At 40.9% G+C, this 16,242-nt stretch overlaps 1 protein-coding gene across 22 annotated transcripts in view; it reads left to right on the top strand.

Annotated features, from left to right (window-relative positions):
- Nucleotides 1-16,242, top strand: part of RIMS1 (regulating synaptic membrane exocytosis 1) — a 298,538-nt gene that overhangs the window by 12,493 nt on the left and 269,803 nt on the right. The window lies entirely within an intron of this gene.

The following is a 16,242-nucleotide window of genomic DNA, read 5'->3' as shown; positions in this document are numbered from 1 at the left end:
TGATGGAAGTCTGTGGGTCACGATAAGGACAGGGAGCAAAACAGACTGGACTTTGAAAAAATTAATTGATTAGCAATCAAATTAGAGTAAGATAATGAGACATAAAACCAACTCTTAAAAGCACCTTCCCCCACCCCTCTTTTTTTTCTCCAGGGTTAACTTTCCTCGCAGTTTCTCTACCTCTTCCTCCCCCAGCAGCACAGGGGGATGGGGAATGGGGGTTGTGATCAGTTCATCACAAGCTGTCTCTGCCATTCCTACCTCCTCAGAGGAGGACACCTCACACTCTTCTCTTGCTACAGCATGGGGTCCCTCCCATGGGAGTCAGTTCCCCATGAACTTCTGCAACCTGAGTCCTTCCTACAGGGTGCAGTCCAGGAACAGACTTCTCCAGCCCTGGTCCCTTCCGTGGATGCAGTCCTTCAGGAACAGGCTGCTCCAGCGTGGGTCCCTTGCATGGGGTGCAGGCCTTCAGGAACAGGCTGCTTCAGTGTGAGTCCTTTCCACGAGATCACGAGGCCTGCAGCAAGCTTGCTCCAGCGTGGGCTTCTCTGTCCACAGGGTTGCAGGTCCTACCAGAAGCCTGCTCCAGAGTGGGCTTCCCATGGGATCACAGCCTCCTTTGGGCATTGCCCTGCTCTGGCAGGAGGTCCTTCATGGGCTGCAGGTGGAGATCTGCTCCCCAGTGGACCTCCATGGGCTGAGGGCACAGCCTGGCTCACCATGGGCTGTACTGTGGGCTGCAGGGGTATCTCTGCTCCAGTGCCAGGAGCAGCTGCTGCCCTTCTTCTGCACTGAGCTTGGTGTCTGCAGAGCTGTTTCACGTATTCTTTCCTCTCTCTGGCTACAGTTGTCTGGTTGTGCAGCAACTTTTTCATCTTCTTAGATGCATTATCCCAGAGGCAGTGCCACTGTCACTGTTGGGCTTGGCCTTGGATAGTGGCAGGTCTGTCTTGGATCCAGCTGGCATTGGCTCTCAGACATAGAGGAATCTTCCGGCAGCTTCTCACAGAAGCCAGCCATTAGCCCCTCAGCTACCAAAACCTTGCCATCCAAACTCAATACCGTTACCATGGTTTGTCTGAATGTAGCAGTCTATGTATTTTTATACTGTGAAGTTGTGCCCTTCTTATTTGGTATCAGCATGTTTGTCCTTCAGAGCTGCATCCAGTGGCTCTCAGCCTCCAATTTTTTATTACTTCCCAAAATATATTTTGTTACATTGTGTAAACCTGAAAAGTACTAATTCTATCTGTTCACTAGAAGACAGTTCAAATTATGCCTTGTAACAGCGTGGTCCAATCCCAGTTCAATTCTAGACCAGTTTATAAAGGTGCATGTGTCTTTATCTCATAGTAAATTTTTCATTAAGGCTTTCAACTTTACTTACATTCCAAATGTTTAAATCATCATGGTTATACTGATGTATATTAGATGTATAATTTACCTATTATATACAATATGTCTTGTACATCGGGGTTCAGTCTGCAGTACTTCAGGAATCGCTGCAATTTTTTCTTCATTCCAGGCATGGCATTATATCCATGCTCTTGATAAAGTAAAATCTGTGACAAATCAAGTTGAGTTAAAGAGCCATTCTATTCTTATTAAATTACATTTCTGTTTAAGTTGAGCTTCCTGCAAAACTGTAAGGAAATTGCAGTGTTGTTCAGTGTAAATGTCATGCTTGGTTCATAAAATGTTGCTAAGAGGATGAGCTGCGGTCGGTGCTCAGAGGTACAAAGCACTGTCCAGTTGTGGTTGAGGATATGTCTGCACTGCCCTGATGATACCTGAGTGTCTCCCAGGAGGGGATTTTGTTGCCTGAGCACAGGTGTCTGTATCTGAGATGTCCAGTGGTGCCCCTTCTGATCTTCAGCTGGGAGAAGACTGCTATTTTAAACCAGGCTTTGCAGCAGTAGGCAGCAGGGAGTGGTTTCTGTAGCTGACTGGCACTGAGCTCCATCAGGCACATCATGGGTAGGTATTTCCTCAGCTAGAAGAGGTTCCCAAACCATCCATGTTTCACTGCTGAACACAGACAGTAATGGCAAAAACTTCAGCTCAGTCGTCAGGTCTGACTGCATTGTCAGACCTGTACAGTAGCCTGCCACTTGCTCCAGATCCCTCCTGTGGGATTTTTGAGATTGATATCTTTCCTTTTCTCTCATTTCTCAAATAATATTATGGCTACCAAGGTAAGAGTATATTTCCCTCCACGTGAGAAGTAGTACCTTTTCAGTATGAATTATCATTAAATTGCCATCAGTGAAACCAAGGTAGTTTGTTTGATAAAATTCTTATTTTATTTTATTGTGGTAATTCTGAGTCTCGTACTAGTTAAGGTGTTTCAAATGTCCTCACAGGGTAGCCAGCAGATTAATGAGTAAAATAGTCGGCATTTTGCATTGTGCTGGCAAGGCTATTCACTAGAAAACCTATGGTTGCTTAGTTGCCGTGGGAGAGGAAAAATGAGCAGAGAAGATGAGAGTGCAGCCTGTTGCCTTGTGAGGGACATCAGGAAAGGAGAAAGTACATAACAAGTGAGTGGAAAACTGTAAGAAAGTACATGTCCCTGAAGGCACAGAAAGTTGGACTCGGAGGCCGTATAGGTGGATCTGCGGGGATCAGACAGAGGAGGAACTTAGGACAGGAATGATATGTAAGGGAAAGGCTGGAATTAGCTGGGGTGGAGCCTGGAACTAGGCTGGGAGTGATGCAGCTGCCTACTAGTCTAGTACAGAACTGGTGTAAAATAGCACTTCTGTACACTGAGATTTGGGTAATGAAAAGTGATGGATCCTTTGGTAGGAGACCTGGAACTTGTGTGTTTATGTGTCTGTTTCACTTTGGGCTTGAACTGGAGATGGTTAAGCACACAAATCAGGAGGAGGTGAACATTTATTTTCAGTGTGAAAATAAATAAATTAGAAATCAACTAGAAAATACAGAAGTTCAGAAATCCTCAGGGTTTGAGCCAGCCTTATGGCTGTGAAGAGAGGGGCCTGAGTCATTAAGTTCAGATGCCTGGGGCTTGGCAGAGATGCTTTCCTGGATCTCGGCAGGCTCGGATGGTGCAGTGAGAGCATCCGGAAATACAGGGTAGCTTGACAGAAGAAAAACTGGACACCTCAGTGCATCTTATTTAGATTAGACATTAGGAAGAAATTCTTCACTGTAAGGGTGGTGAGGAGCTGGCACAGGTTGCCCGGAGAAGCTGTGGCTGCCCCATTCGCGGACATGTTCAGGGCCAGGCTGGACGGGACTTTGAGCAATATGGTCTAGTGGAAGCTATCCCAGCCTATGGCAGGGAATTGAAACTAGATGATCTTTAAGGTCACTTCCAACCCAAACCACTTGATGATTCTATGGTTTGAATTTCAACGTTCCCAGAAAATCAGCATTTTATAGCATTACCTAACTACTGTTTGGCTGCCCCTAACCTGCTCATTGAAAGGTTGATCCATTCAACAGATCTGGTCTGGTTTAACAAGAGTGTGGTTCAGTCTTCTCCTTGTTTGTAGCAGAGGACTTGGAAACCCAGCCCAACCACATCGTAGAGTTCCTAAACCTGATATTAGTAACCCACATTATTAATTGTTCAAAATAATCTGCTGTGTTAACTCGGTCTCAGAATTTTGGGCCTTTTGTGGTTTTGAATACTTGGAATTTGCTTTAAACTTATTATTAAAAAGAAGAGTGCTTCCTCTGGTTAGGAAAGGGCCCCAGCTGTTACAGGAGCTGTATGTACCCCCTGTGATAAAAGACTGTGGAAAGGCTCCGCTCCAGGAATTTACTTTCCCAACAAAGTAAACAGACAAAAGGGAGATGCGGTATAAAGAGCAGAAGTACATCAGCTGTAAGGCAGCACTAAATGTTGTGTTATTCTCAAGGTTTACAGGCAGGTTTATAGGCCACATCCTCTGAGTCTGTCCAGCCTTGTCATCTTCAGCCTGACATATTGGAGGTTATATGCATGTGCATATTGGTCTGTGCAGGCTCAGTGCCTGAGGGAATGGTGTGTGTTTGTGTGTTTTTGCTTTTAATTAAAGGTGGCATCTCTGCTTTTTGGGTGGGTGAAGAATGTAGATAAAAGGAATCATCTGAATGGGAAGAAAAAGGAGTAAAGGATGTTGAAGTTTGAAGCGAGGGTGCAAGTATAGCTAAGAGATGAAGCAGGTGAGAAGAAAGGAATAAAACTGGGGCAAAGGGATCACTGTACAGCAGAGACCTTAATCAAAGCCAAAGAAAGTGCTCTGAGTGTGTAGAGGCCTGTGTTTTGCTGAATCAGCAGCTGCTCTTGGCTGGAAAATCTTCCTGGTACTTTTCTGTAGTTTTTCCCCAGAACCAGACTCTGGTGGGCAGGGATAACTGTTCGGTCCCCAGGCAGTGTGTGGAGATCTCCCTGGTACGGGTGTGTGTGGCTGTGCATACGCATAGCAGCATTAAGGTTTTGCTCCAGTATTTAAGGTAAGCCACATAGGTACCTAATGTCATAGGCTGCATAGTGTCATTTGGGATGAGCAAACAGGATAGTAAACAGTCTTATTTTACTCTCTGCTCTTTGGTATCAGGGATCTGCTTAGCCACTTTTAGCACTGATCCTACCACCTGGAACACTGGCTGTTTCTCTCTGCGTTTTCCCCAGTGGCACAATGGAAGGGGAGGAGAGAGTGGAAACCAGCATTTAAATCCTGCAGAGGTGGCATAGAAGTCTCAGCCTCGATCCTGCACCGTCTGATCTTACATACTGTTAAACAGGTGTAAAGAAGAAGATGACGAGGATTTCCAGCTCTTTATTGCCCTTTTTTCTAAATGTAAAAGACCCTGTTTGGCTACAATATGAACATTATGTTCACAATTAAAGACTGTCACAGTAATACTGTGGTTAACACAAAACTAAACCTTGATTCTCCTGGACTGGTCTAGCTCTTTCTTTTCTAGATAAACATTTGAGAAAGTAATTAGTTTTCCAAACTGCAATGAGAAACAGGTAGGCAGTAGTGTCATCCTGTATTTTGGCAGCCAGAAAATGAATATGAAAGAGGTAAATAAATGTATCAGTGCTACATTTGGGGTGGGGGGTGGTGTGGGACTACAGTAGTCAGTCTTGTCCTAAACTTAAGTTTTGGCTGTTTCGGATGGCCTTAAGGATAGCAGCGTGGGGTCTTCAATACGGAGCATGTGCCTGCCCCAGTGTACTTGGTAAGGGATGCACAATGAAATCTCAGACTGCAGTACATGTAATTATATCTTCGCAGCTACACAAGCAAATGTTATTGTTCACAGATTGCTGCTGACCACACGTGTGCACACAAAGAGGCAGCAGCCCCCAATCTCCCCCAATTTTAAAAATCTTGAATGTGCAATACCCATTGGCCAAAAAAAAAAAAAAAAAAAAAGTAGGAAACCACCCCCAAAAAAGAGAAGACGGGGGAGCAATGGAGACACAGGTAAGTAGATCTGCTGGGATATCCTGGGGCTTGTACTAAGAAAAGAGAATAGGTATTTTGCATCTGAGATGTGCTGTAGCTTGTGATTGGCAGTTTTGTATTTCTTCCTCAAATTACAGAGTAAGCACTCTTGATAGAAACAAAATTTTGACAGCAGTTTCTTGGTTTATCAGTGATATCTTGCTTCTACCAAGGTACCAAGGTGTGCCTGCTAATTTTGAAATTTGGAGTTTCAATAAGTCAGGGTATGGGAGTAATGCTGTATACATACTCATATATCTTAGTGGTCATCCATCACAAGAGCAGGGTGATTAATGATAGTATTCTTCTGAAAACATCCGGTTTTCTCTTTTAAATTAATATGAAATACATGAAAGGTACCAGCCCTTAATATTGAGTTGTCTAACCCCAACTGATAGGCTTGTGTGTGCTGTGTGTGCTTGTCCCAGAATGTGTGCTGGGATCTAGCAGCTCTGGAGGGGTAACTTTAAGAAGATTTAATGATTAATTTCCCACATCTTTGGTGGTTTTGGTTGAACTTTGAGGGTAGGTATTTGCCAAAAGTGCTGACTGTGATGGAAGCTTGCTAATTCAGCTACTGGTTTGCCAGAACTTACAATCAAAAGTATCTGACCTTTTTTTGAAGGTGCATTGCACTGCCGTAATGCTGAGTATAACTGTAGCTGCTAAGACTTCTGGCAGCCTGTGACAAGTGTCAGGAGCAATTAGCAGTCATTGTCATCCAGAAAATTTGTCATTGTTCTGCTAGTGCTACTCTGAGATTTGTACTTCCTGATTTCACTTTAAGGAAGAATCAGTCTGGATGTGAAGTTATTGGGCAGAGACTTGAGGTACAATTAACCTTTGTATGCTGCCACTGAAGAAGCTGAAGTCTGCCTATACCTCAGGTCTGCATTTGTTAAATTGAGGTAATGCTTTTCCCTTCAGTTGTCCATCTTCTTTCTTCAGATAGTTTCTTGTCTCAGTGACACTCCTTTCCTGTGTGTTCGGATAGTGTCCAGGCTTTGCTCCTAAGAATCCATGATCTCGGTAGTGGTTTCAGGGTGCAGTGCTGCAAGGCAAAGCAATAATAATAAATTCAAATAACCAGTGTTGTTTTCTGCAGCTGGGTCTGACTTGACTCTGTACCAAAGTTGGAACTGGGTTTGAAGTTCTTCTATAAGCACTGCTACCTCCTGGATAGTGAAGCCTCATCCTTTGTTTAAGAATCAGATGGAATACAGACCATTTTGGCAAAGGAAGGTATAAATGTATAGGATACAAGCAAAAAGGAATTCCTCTTTTACAGGGTAGATTTACAGCAAGTTCAACACTTTGTGCTCATTAGAAATGTTTGTTTCATGTTGTTAACTCAGGTAACACATCTTCTGCAAGGCACAGCTTTGTCATTTACCAAAACATACTGCTGAGAATGCTGTCAAATCTGTCCACTTGCTTTTTCTGTCTGAAGTTGGCCATGCAGCTAGCTCAGTGATGTATTCTATTGCTGTTTTAATGAAGAGGCACAGATCCCATTGTGTGGATTTGATGGGTGTGCTCTCTGCATTTTGTGAAGTGATTTGGGACTGCATACAGAATTGAAACACTTAGTGATGAGCATTTCTTGATGTGTTGAAATTTCATGCTTTACTGTTTGATGACAGGGAATATCGTCCACTTCATGAACAGGAAACATGTTTTAAAAAACTGTATTTGCATAAAAACTCTATGAGAAGATCAAGGAATTATGGAATCATTTAGGTTGGAAAAGACTTTAAAGATCATCGAGACCAACGCTATGAAGTCCACCACTAAACCTAGGTTTAGGCACATCCCTAAGTGCCACATCTACTCATCTTTTAAATATCTCCAGGGATGGTGACTCCATGACTTCCCTGGGCAGCCTGTTCCAGTACCTGATAACCCTTTCAATGAAGAAATTTTTCCTACTATCCAATCTGAACCTCACCTGATGGAACTTGAAGCCATTTCCTGTTGTCCTGTCTCTTGTTACGTGGGAAGACACCAACACCCACCTCACTACAACTTTCAGGTAGTTGTAGAGAGCAATAAGGACCCTCTTCTCTGAGCCTTCTTTTCTCCAGGCTGAGCAACCCCAGTTCCCCCAGCTGCTCCTCATAAGATTTGTCCTATAGACCTTTCGCCAGCTTCATTGCCCTTCTCTGGACCCACCCCAGCATCTCAATGTCTGTCTTGCAGTGAGGGGCCCAAAACTGAACACAGTATTCAAGGTACAGCCTCACTACTGCCAAAGACAGAGGGATGATCACTTCCCTAGCCCTGCTATTGCTGGTACAAACCAGGATGCTTTTGGACTTTTTGGCCACCTAGGCACACTGTTCAGCTGGCTGTCAATCGACACACCCAGGTCCTTTTCCGCTGAGCAGCTTTCCATCTACTCTTCCCCAAGCCTGTACCGTTGCACAGGGTTATTGTGGCTCACATGCAGGACTTGGCACCTTGTCTTGTTGAACCTCATACTATTGACCACAGCCCTTTGATCCATCTTGTCCAGATCCCTCTTCAGATCCTTCCTATCCTTCAGTGGATCAACACTTCCTCCCAACTTGGTGTCATCTGAAGATGTAGAGTGCACTCAATCCCCTTATCCAGATCATTGAGAAAGATACTAAGATGGGAATGAATAGGTTGTTCAAACATGACCCGATCTTATTTTATTATGAAAGATGGAGGCAAACACCGACTTAATATCAGAGCTGTTAACCCATGTATTGGTCTTTGGCCATCTTTGCATTGTGTAAACAAGGCAGATTTTCACTATGTATTACTTTAAAGGTAAGTTTTTATTTCTTAAGTAATTATGCAAACTTAGTACTGTACACCATGATATTTTCTTCTAAGTTATGTTTATACTGTTACTCAAGGCCTAATTGCTAAAAAGAAAGGAAAGTACTTGCTGATTTTTTTGAATGGAAATCCCTGTTGATCTGGTTGAATGTTCATGAATTTGCCTTTAGAGGTTCTGCCTTCAGAAAAAAAACATGTCAGAAAAGCTGTTGTTCATGCTGGTCAAGGTGGCTGTATAGTTCTTCTGATACAGGAGTCCTTTATTCCATCCTCCCTTCAAAAACCCCCTCTCTAAGCACATGGTTTTGTTTATTATGAACTCTTTTTGTCAAATTTCTATATAAGCCAATGCAACCAATATACAGAAAAGAGTTGATTTTAATCTCTTTCATTTTTTTAGCCAGAATAGGATTTGCTGATAACACCAAGAATAAATGCAGCTCCAACTTTAACAAAGGAGATTTAAAAAAAAATCCTATGTCTTCTGTTAATTTTCTCTATTGTTTTAGTTCATTGAAAGCTTGAAACCAAGGCCACACTTCTTCATGAGGCTTTTAATATGAAAATCTTTTTTGTCTGCATATAAAAGAAAACTAAAATAGTTCTTCAAAGGGATCTTCTGGTTTTTTTTTAATATTCATTTTCTGTGGGCCTTGCTAGTTAATGTAAAGCTGTATTTAAATCATATTCTTGCTATTGTAGAATTCAAATTATGTTAGAGTGAAAAGTTTTGATACTTTCTAGACCTTATTTGGCCCTTAATTAGACACCATAAACCTTGATTTAGTGTATAATAAAGTGCAAACTCCAAAATACAGTTCTGTTTCCAAGTGCAGCAGTGGCAGTCTCCTGTGCTCTGAAGTGCAGGATGCTACTGGAAAATTAGTGGCTGTTTTAGAGACCACAGGTCCTAACAAGTAATGTATTTTAAGTAGTTTAAGAAGTGGCTCCTGCAAAACTTTCATTCTCATAGCCAGTGATACCCTTAATATACCAGGTGTGTGTTCTGCACATACCAAGGGTTTTTCTTCATTTTCCTATTTAACCTGATCATGGAGGGCATGCAGCTGATTAACAAATTCATACTAAGTTGCACTCTACTGAGTCTACATAATTTTTATATACTGGTGTATTTTGGCAATAGTGGCAGCTTTTGTCTGCCTCATTTTAATGGTTAAAAAACTAGAGTCCCTTAGAGCTTTTGTAATGAGCTCCAGAACTGTGTCAGCTTTTTGAAGGGCTTATTTGGCAATTCCCAGAGAAATTAATGCCCAGAGGAACAGAAGAATATATGAAAGAGTAATAGAAGCATTTCTTAGGCAAAATATTTTAACTGTGAGAAAGATACCAGTTTGTGACTCTGGCAATGAACTTTTACAGGCCCTGGTGAGTTCTCATTGCCTTCAGTCCTTCATTATTGCCTCCAGTGTCGATTTATGACACTTGCACTTTCCTTTTCCCCTTGTTTTATTTTGCAGTGAAAATGAAGCATTGGCTGTATGTTGATGTGTTGATGGCTTAGTAAGTACAGAGATTTTAGTAGAAATATGATACCTGAAACATTAGATAATACTAGAAATTTATTTTATTTATTTATTTTAAAGCACAGTGTGGTGATAAAGAAGAACCTTATGATTGTAATTATTGATCTCCTAGTCTTGAATGGTATATGGTGGTTTATGTTTGTGTTAAGCGTGTTTAAATGTTCAAGTTTGTCTTCTTAAATACATTTTGTAGAAGCTAACACATGGGGTTTCCTGCAGTGAGTAAGATAGCATAGGTGGGTGTTTTGGTGTATTGGAAATCTGTACTAGGAGCAGGAAAATTGGATTTTATAATCTCCTAGTCACTTGTTCCATTACTGTTTGCATACATTTTTACAAGCATAAGAGGCAGAGATAAGACTAGTTGATGTGGTAGTGAGGGGATGAGGACTGTTATGGAAATGGGAACAGTTTGGGCCTTTTAATAGCTCCTCTCCAGGTTTTTTTTTTTCTCTTATATTGGGCTATTTAAGTTGAAGATTCATATAAAAATGATAGCATTTTAAGAAGTGCTAGATGGAGTCCTTCACAATTTCCTCTATATTTTAGTGTACCGTTTGTTCAGAAATCCCCTGTGCTTTCTAATTCAGCACCAAATTGTCCTTTAGGCAGACATGCAAACCATGCATAGGAGTGTCCTGAATCTTTAAGTCCCAAAGGTACAGCAAGGAGGGCATTTGCTTGCAGGTGAACATGTTTGAGGTGGAAGCTTGTTTCAGTAATGTATCTTGGTGATATGTGGCTGATGGAACAGAGGGATGGGAAAAACTTCATCTATGTATTGTTTAAATACTTATAAATGCTTACAAACAGTTTTTTTCTGAGCGTGTGTGTGTATATATAATATATCACAGATAAAATATACATATAGATGATCTTATAGCGAGCAGTATTGTATTCTCACTGGTTTCTGGCACGGATATAAGCCATGCTGTACTCCTGCTTCCCATTTGTTGTCTAATCCCATCTTTCGTTCTATGTCCCATCTGAGCTCTTGTTCTTCCCCATTCACGTCACTGCCAGCTTTACGTCCTCTCTTCTCCACAACATCAGCACACCTCAGGTCCTGACAATTTCTGCTTCTCTTCATGTAGTCCTAGCTCCTCTGAGGAGCAGTCTCTTGGGGACTGTGAAAGCTGTTGTTTGTGAGACTCTCATCCTTACTCCATTCATACCCTACCTTTGGCCACTCAGATAACACCATACATGTTTAATAGAACACATTTTTCTGTTTTAACTGCATGTATACATGTTTAACACATGTATAGCAGCTGTGTCTTTGAATTCCCCAAAACATTCCCTTTTCTAAAGACAATAAAAAGTATTTTATTTCTAGTGAAATAAATATGGAATTTTAAGCCAATCTTTAATGACAATAAAAGAACCAGAAAGCTTAGAAATAGTTTTGAAAACCAGGATATATCACACCACAGATGATGGTCTTGGCCACTCCTTACTAACAATTTATATCGTCTTTCTGTGGTATGTTTAAATGTGTTTTATCAAATGTGTATTTGTGTATACACTGGTGTATTTGTTATAAACCAGTTCAGAAATGTGTGTGAAATTAGGTCATTGGATGAGATTCTGTAATGCACAGAAAATTTGCATATAAAAGGGAAGGGAAGTAATAAACCTTTTCAGCTACTTTGGGCAGTTTTGGGCTGTTTCAGATACTGCAGTCAACCCTTCAGATGTATCATGGACACTCAGAACTACAGAGCTGCCACCACCCTAAGTCCTCTGCAGTGTCATGCCCTGGGAATTTCACATTTTACCAAGGAAGCTGTGTATTGGAAATGAAATGCCAGTAGTTAAAATTGTGAAAAAATTAAATCCTCTGCATGTAGTTCCCTGCCTTCAGTCTTTGGAGGAGTGCTTTTTTTCATAGGACCATGTCTTTTACATTTCTGAATCCCTTAATGTGTCACATAGTGGTGGAGACTGCTGTTTTGATTTGCTACCATTGCAGCAAATGTGCTTTATTTTATTTATTTTCTTAATTTTGAACAATTTCTTCTTATGGTATACTGTGGAAGGGAAAGGACAAACTTCTTTGCAGGAAATGAGAAGGAACAGAGTGGTCTAAAGGTGTACATTTGTGGATGAGGAAAGCATAGTGGGTGGTGGGGGTATCTGCCCTTTCAAAAAAGTCATCTCAAATACAGCCATCTGCAGAGAGATCTCGGGTGCTTTTCCTGTCAAGTGCCATAAGACCTGTGCAAGCATACCTGGAGATGTGGTTGTATGAATGCCCTGCGCGTACTCTTTGGGTCCAGTGTGCCTCCAAGTGTGCTTTCCAGCTATGCATGGCATTGTTGGCAAACAATGAAAGGACAAGGGGAAGTGGGTACAAATTGGAGCACAAGAGGTTCCACTTAAACCTGAGAAGAAACTTCTTCTCAGTGAGGGTGACGGAACACTGGAACAGGCTGCCCAGGGAGGTTGTGGAGTCTCCTTCTTTGGAGACATTCAAAACCCGCCTGGACACGTTCCTGTGTAACCTTATCTAGGTGTTCCTGCTCCGGCAGGGGGATTGGACTAGATGATCTTTTGAGGTCCCTTCCAATCTCTAACATACTGTGATACTGTGATACTGCATGGACTTGCTCCTGCAGGTCTCTTTTCAGACTATCAGACTTGTGAATGCAGCACTGGACTGTATCTCAAAAGGCCTCACAGATACCTTCAGTGAGAGGTAGACATAAATCTGTGTGAGTGGTAAACTCTGAGCAAAGTTGTGACTCTTCTTTAGAAGATTATGGCTTCTGAATGCTTTGAGATTCTTGGATGAATGATGTTAAGGAAGTGTGAAGTGTTGCGACCAGGTATCAGATAATGGTTTCTTCACATGCAATTTTGTTAATTCCTTTATTTTGTGCCAGGTAAATTGCTCCATGTGCCTTCAAGCAATCGTAATTTAATGCAGTAATGACTTTGAGTGATTGAAGAACTAATCAACTCTAGCCGCCACTTCTCATCCTCTAGCTTAAGAATGATGAGTCTGTTGGTACCTTTCTCCCCAACCCTTCTCACATCACAGCTCCACAGGAGCACAGACCCTCAAAAGCATAATCTCAGTGCTCATATTTGCACATCCAAAGGCCACGACTCAGACCTAGGAATCAGTGTGTGTGTGTTTTTAAATTTATTTTTAATTCATACAGGAAAGAATGAATCAGAGCAGGTTTTTTAATCATTTAGTAAAAACTTAAACAAGCACCAGATGTTTTTGTTTGGCTTAGGGCTTGAGTGACATTAACTCATAATAGCAAAACTTGGAAAGGATCTAGAGGAGCTGAATGATCTGACCTTTCCAAGAAGACATCTCAAGGACTTGGGAATTGCACCTGTGTAAGTTACTTTGTTCCCAAACATAACCTTGTTTTAACTGGTAGCAAATATATGTATGTAAGTACACACATCTTCCCACATCTGCCATACACACACGTTAATGCATGTGTTCACACGTACGATCATGTCTTTCATACTTGCGTCTGTTTAAATTTTTTATGGTCATTTATATAGTCATATATAGTATGTTAGAGTTTCTTTTAAAATCTCATCTCAGTCATTCAGAGCAACAGTTTTATTTCAAACCACTCTGTGGGCTTTTTTTAAAGTCTGGGAATCTTCTTTTCATGTCTTCTTGGCATAGAAGACAGCGAAATGCATCATAGCAAATTCTGTCCATGCTTACTGAGAATTCAGGAGCTACATTTCAGTAATGTAACCCCTGGTATACTTAATGATAAAAAAATAAAGACACCTGAAGTACAAGCACGGAAAAGCAAAGTAGCTTTTTCTAAATAAAAGGAAATCGAACTGTGGCAAAACTTGCATAAAATTGGCTGTGTGCATCCAAGTCAAAAGTGCAGATCTGCTGTCTATGTTTTATATTTCATCCATGCTTTATGCTACAGTTTTTAAAAAGAAAAAGAAGGGGAGGGTATTTTTTATTAAACCAAATTGATTAAATGAAAGTTTCAATTCTGGTCTCAAATTTTTAGTCTATCCTAGCTAAGATGAGGTGTACATATATAGAGAAATGTAAAACTCCGTCTGCTTATTCTACACATGACCTATTGTGTGTCTGCATTAGACCTGACCTATACAATTATTACTACACATAAGCCAGTGTAAATTTAATGGGTTTTTACTTGATATACGCTTTCTGAGAGTCTTGGCTATCTTCTTTTGCATTTGTTAAAAAGAGATAGGAACATGAGATGAATGCTTTGACAAGAGGCAGCAGTGTTAGCCCTTAACAAAGACCTGCTGGTAAGCGTATGATTTGCAGCAGGCAAGGCATTTTACACCACAGAATCTGGAAGCTTTCACAGCAAATGAGTTGGGTATTTTTATGTGCTGGCGTATTCTCTCCTTGCTCCTCCAAACTCTGTCGATGGCTCAGGTCATTGTGATACCAAAGCATGTGTGTTGGTTCTGATATGTCCTTGCCAGTGCAGCCTGCTGGAGGATGAGATGTTCTGATCATGTAAGAATCATGGTGGCAATTTGACAATCTCTGAATATTATTTTTTGACAAATATTTTAAGTGTTATAGAAATATTTTCATGCAATATTAACATTATTCCACCACCAGTATAGAAGCATAAATTACCAGATGAGTCAGAATTATGGCCCTTTTCCTGCTGTGTGTGGGCAGACCCCTGCATCTGTGCTCATTACAGGTTTGGGACCTAAATGCATTAATGTGTATTGGAAGAAAATAAGTCTTTAAAGTATTTTAATAGCGGGAATATGTTGCTCGTGGTTGTGAAGAATGAAAATCTCCTAAAAATGGAAATTTCCTCGTGCTTCACTTTTAAAAGACAAGTAGACAAGTATGTTAACATGGAAATGTGTCTGGAAATCCTTGCAAGATTAATGACAAAACTGCAAAAAAGTGTAAAGCAGCTCAAATCTATGTCTTGAAAGAAAAGCAGAGATGTATTGTCTTCCAGAGATTCCAGACAAGATTTGTGTAAGTGGACTGTAGTGGTGATCCAGTACTTCTATAAAGTGTATTTGTAGGTAATGGAGTAATACCTAATACAGTGTGGTAATTTCTTTGTCTTTCTGACAAAAGTTTTCCCAAAGTGATAAACTTGTTCGTTGTCAGACTCTTCTCAGGGGAACAATGAAAATACCCACTCGGACGGTTTCTGCTTTCATCTGACACCTTTCCTGAAACAGAAACTCGCAGGTTATTGAGGAAGACATCCCATTGCTTGGGATCCTGAGATTTGTCTTTGTTTTTAAGTACTTCAAAGTTGTCTGTGCGCAGCACTGTTTCATTTGGATTTTATGCCTCTGTGAAAGTATTATGTTCAGTGTTTGCTGTCTGGGTTGACTTTGTACACTGAGCCACAACAGTGAATGTTTCAGAAAAGCAAGTAGTTGTGCTTTTGCTCAAAAAAGTGGAAATTACAAAAGTGTCAAAGTCACAAGAAACAAAGCAGGAGGAAGAGTGAAATTTAAATTCTTGTAGCTGAAGCTGCTCAAGTGGACCTTTCCTTTACTTCTAGAGTGAATACTTTCTGGGTAGCAGGATTAGAACTTTTTTTCCCCACTGTAAATAAGAAATCTGATGATTCCCAACTTCCATTGAACTGCTACATGATCCTTCTTTTCCTAACACATCACCTTGTGCTATTTTTTCCTCCCATCTCTAGGTAAAGAGTGGCTTCTCTTTTTCTTCTCCCTTCTCTGCTGCCTCCTGGGAGGATTAAAAATCCTACCCAATGGTTTTCAGAACCAGAGAAAATTCAGCCTTATCAGTCCTGTGGGTCATTTGGGCACTGCAGTTTTCAAATTAATATTCAGAGCAGTTACAGGAACCCCTACTTCTTCCTTTGTTTTTAGTAATCAATTTAGGAAAATTTGATTAGCTCTGGTTGTTTGTCTTTTTCTTTTCATATTGCCTGAATCTGTGTTGTCCTCTGAGATACCCAGACCTTGTGAATTGCTGATTTCTTTCCCTTGGACCAATTTTCATCTAGTCAATTGAATTATCATTTCACCTGATTCCTACCTTCTTTGAAAGTGTGAGCTTCTTCTTGGCTTTGTAATGACTTTCATCTTGAGTATTAGAAAAAAAGTAGTGCTTGGAAAATATTTTGATAGTCTTACAATTCAAGGTGTGTTGTCAGATCTCTCTAGCGACCACACACAATATAAGAGCAACAGATATAATTAACTTTGCGCAGGTTGGGGGGAGGATAGGGGAATCGTCTCTGTTACCTCCCTTCTTGAGTTTTGAAATCTCATGCTCTTGTATGATATCTCAGGAAATTGCAGACTGTGAGTGGGATTCATATGGCAAAATGTAGACGTCTACATCTGAGTTAGTCACCCAAGGCTCCCTGTGTGGGGAATGGAGAGAAACAGGACAGATGAATCACACCCTTGAA

Source organism: Neopsephotus bourkii, unplaced genomic scaffold, assembly GCF_033783945.1.
Source record: "Neopsephotus bourkii isolate Nb327-2 ecotype Australia unplaced genomic scaffold, CSIRO-AGI_Nbou_v1 NB_947, whole genome shotgun sequence".
NCBI lineage: Eukaryota > Metazoa > Chordata > Aves > Psittaciformes > Psittacidae > Neopsephotus > Neopsephotus bourkii.
Note: the sequence above shows the minus strand (reverse complement) of the source record. Positions and strands in the feature narration are given on the sequence as shown.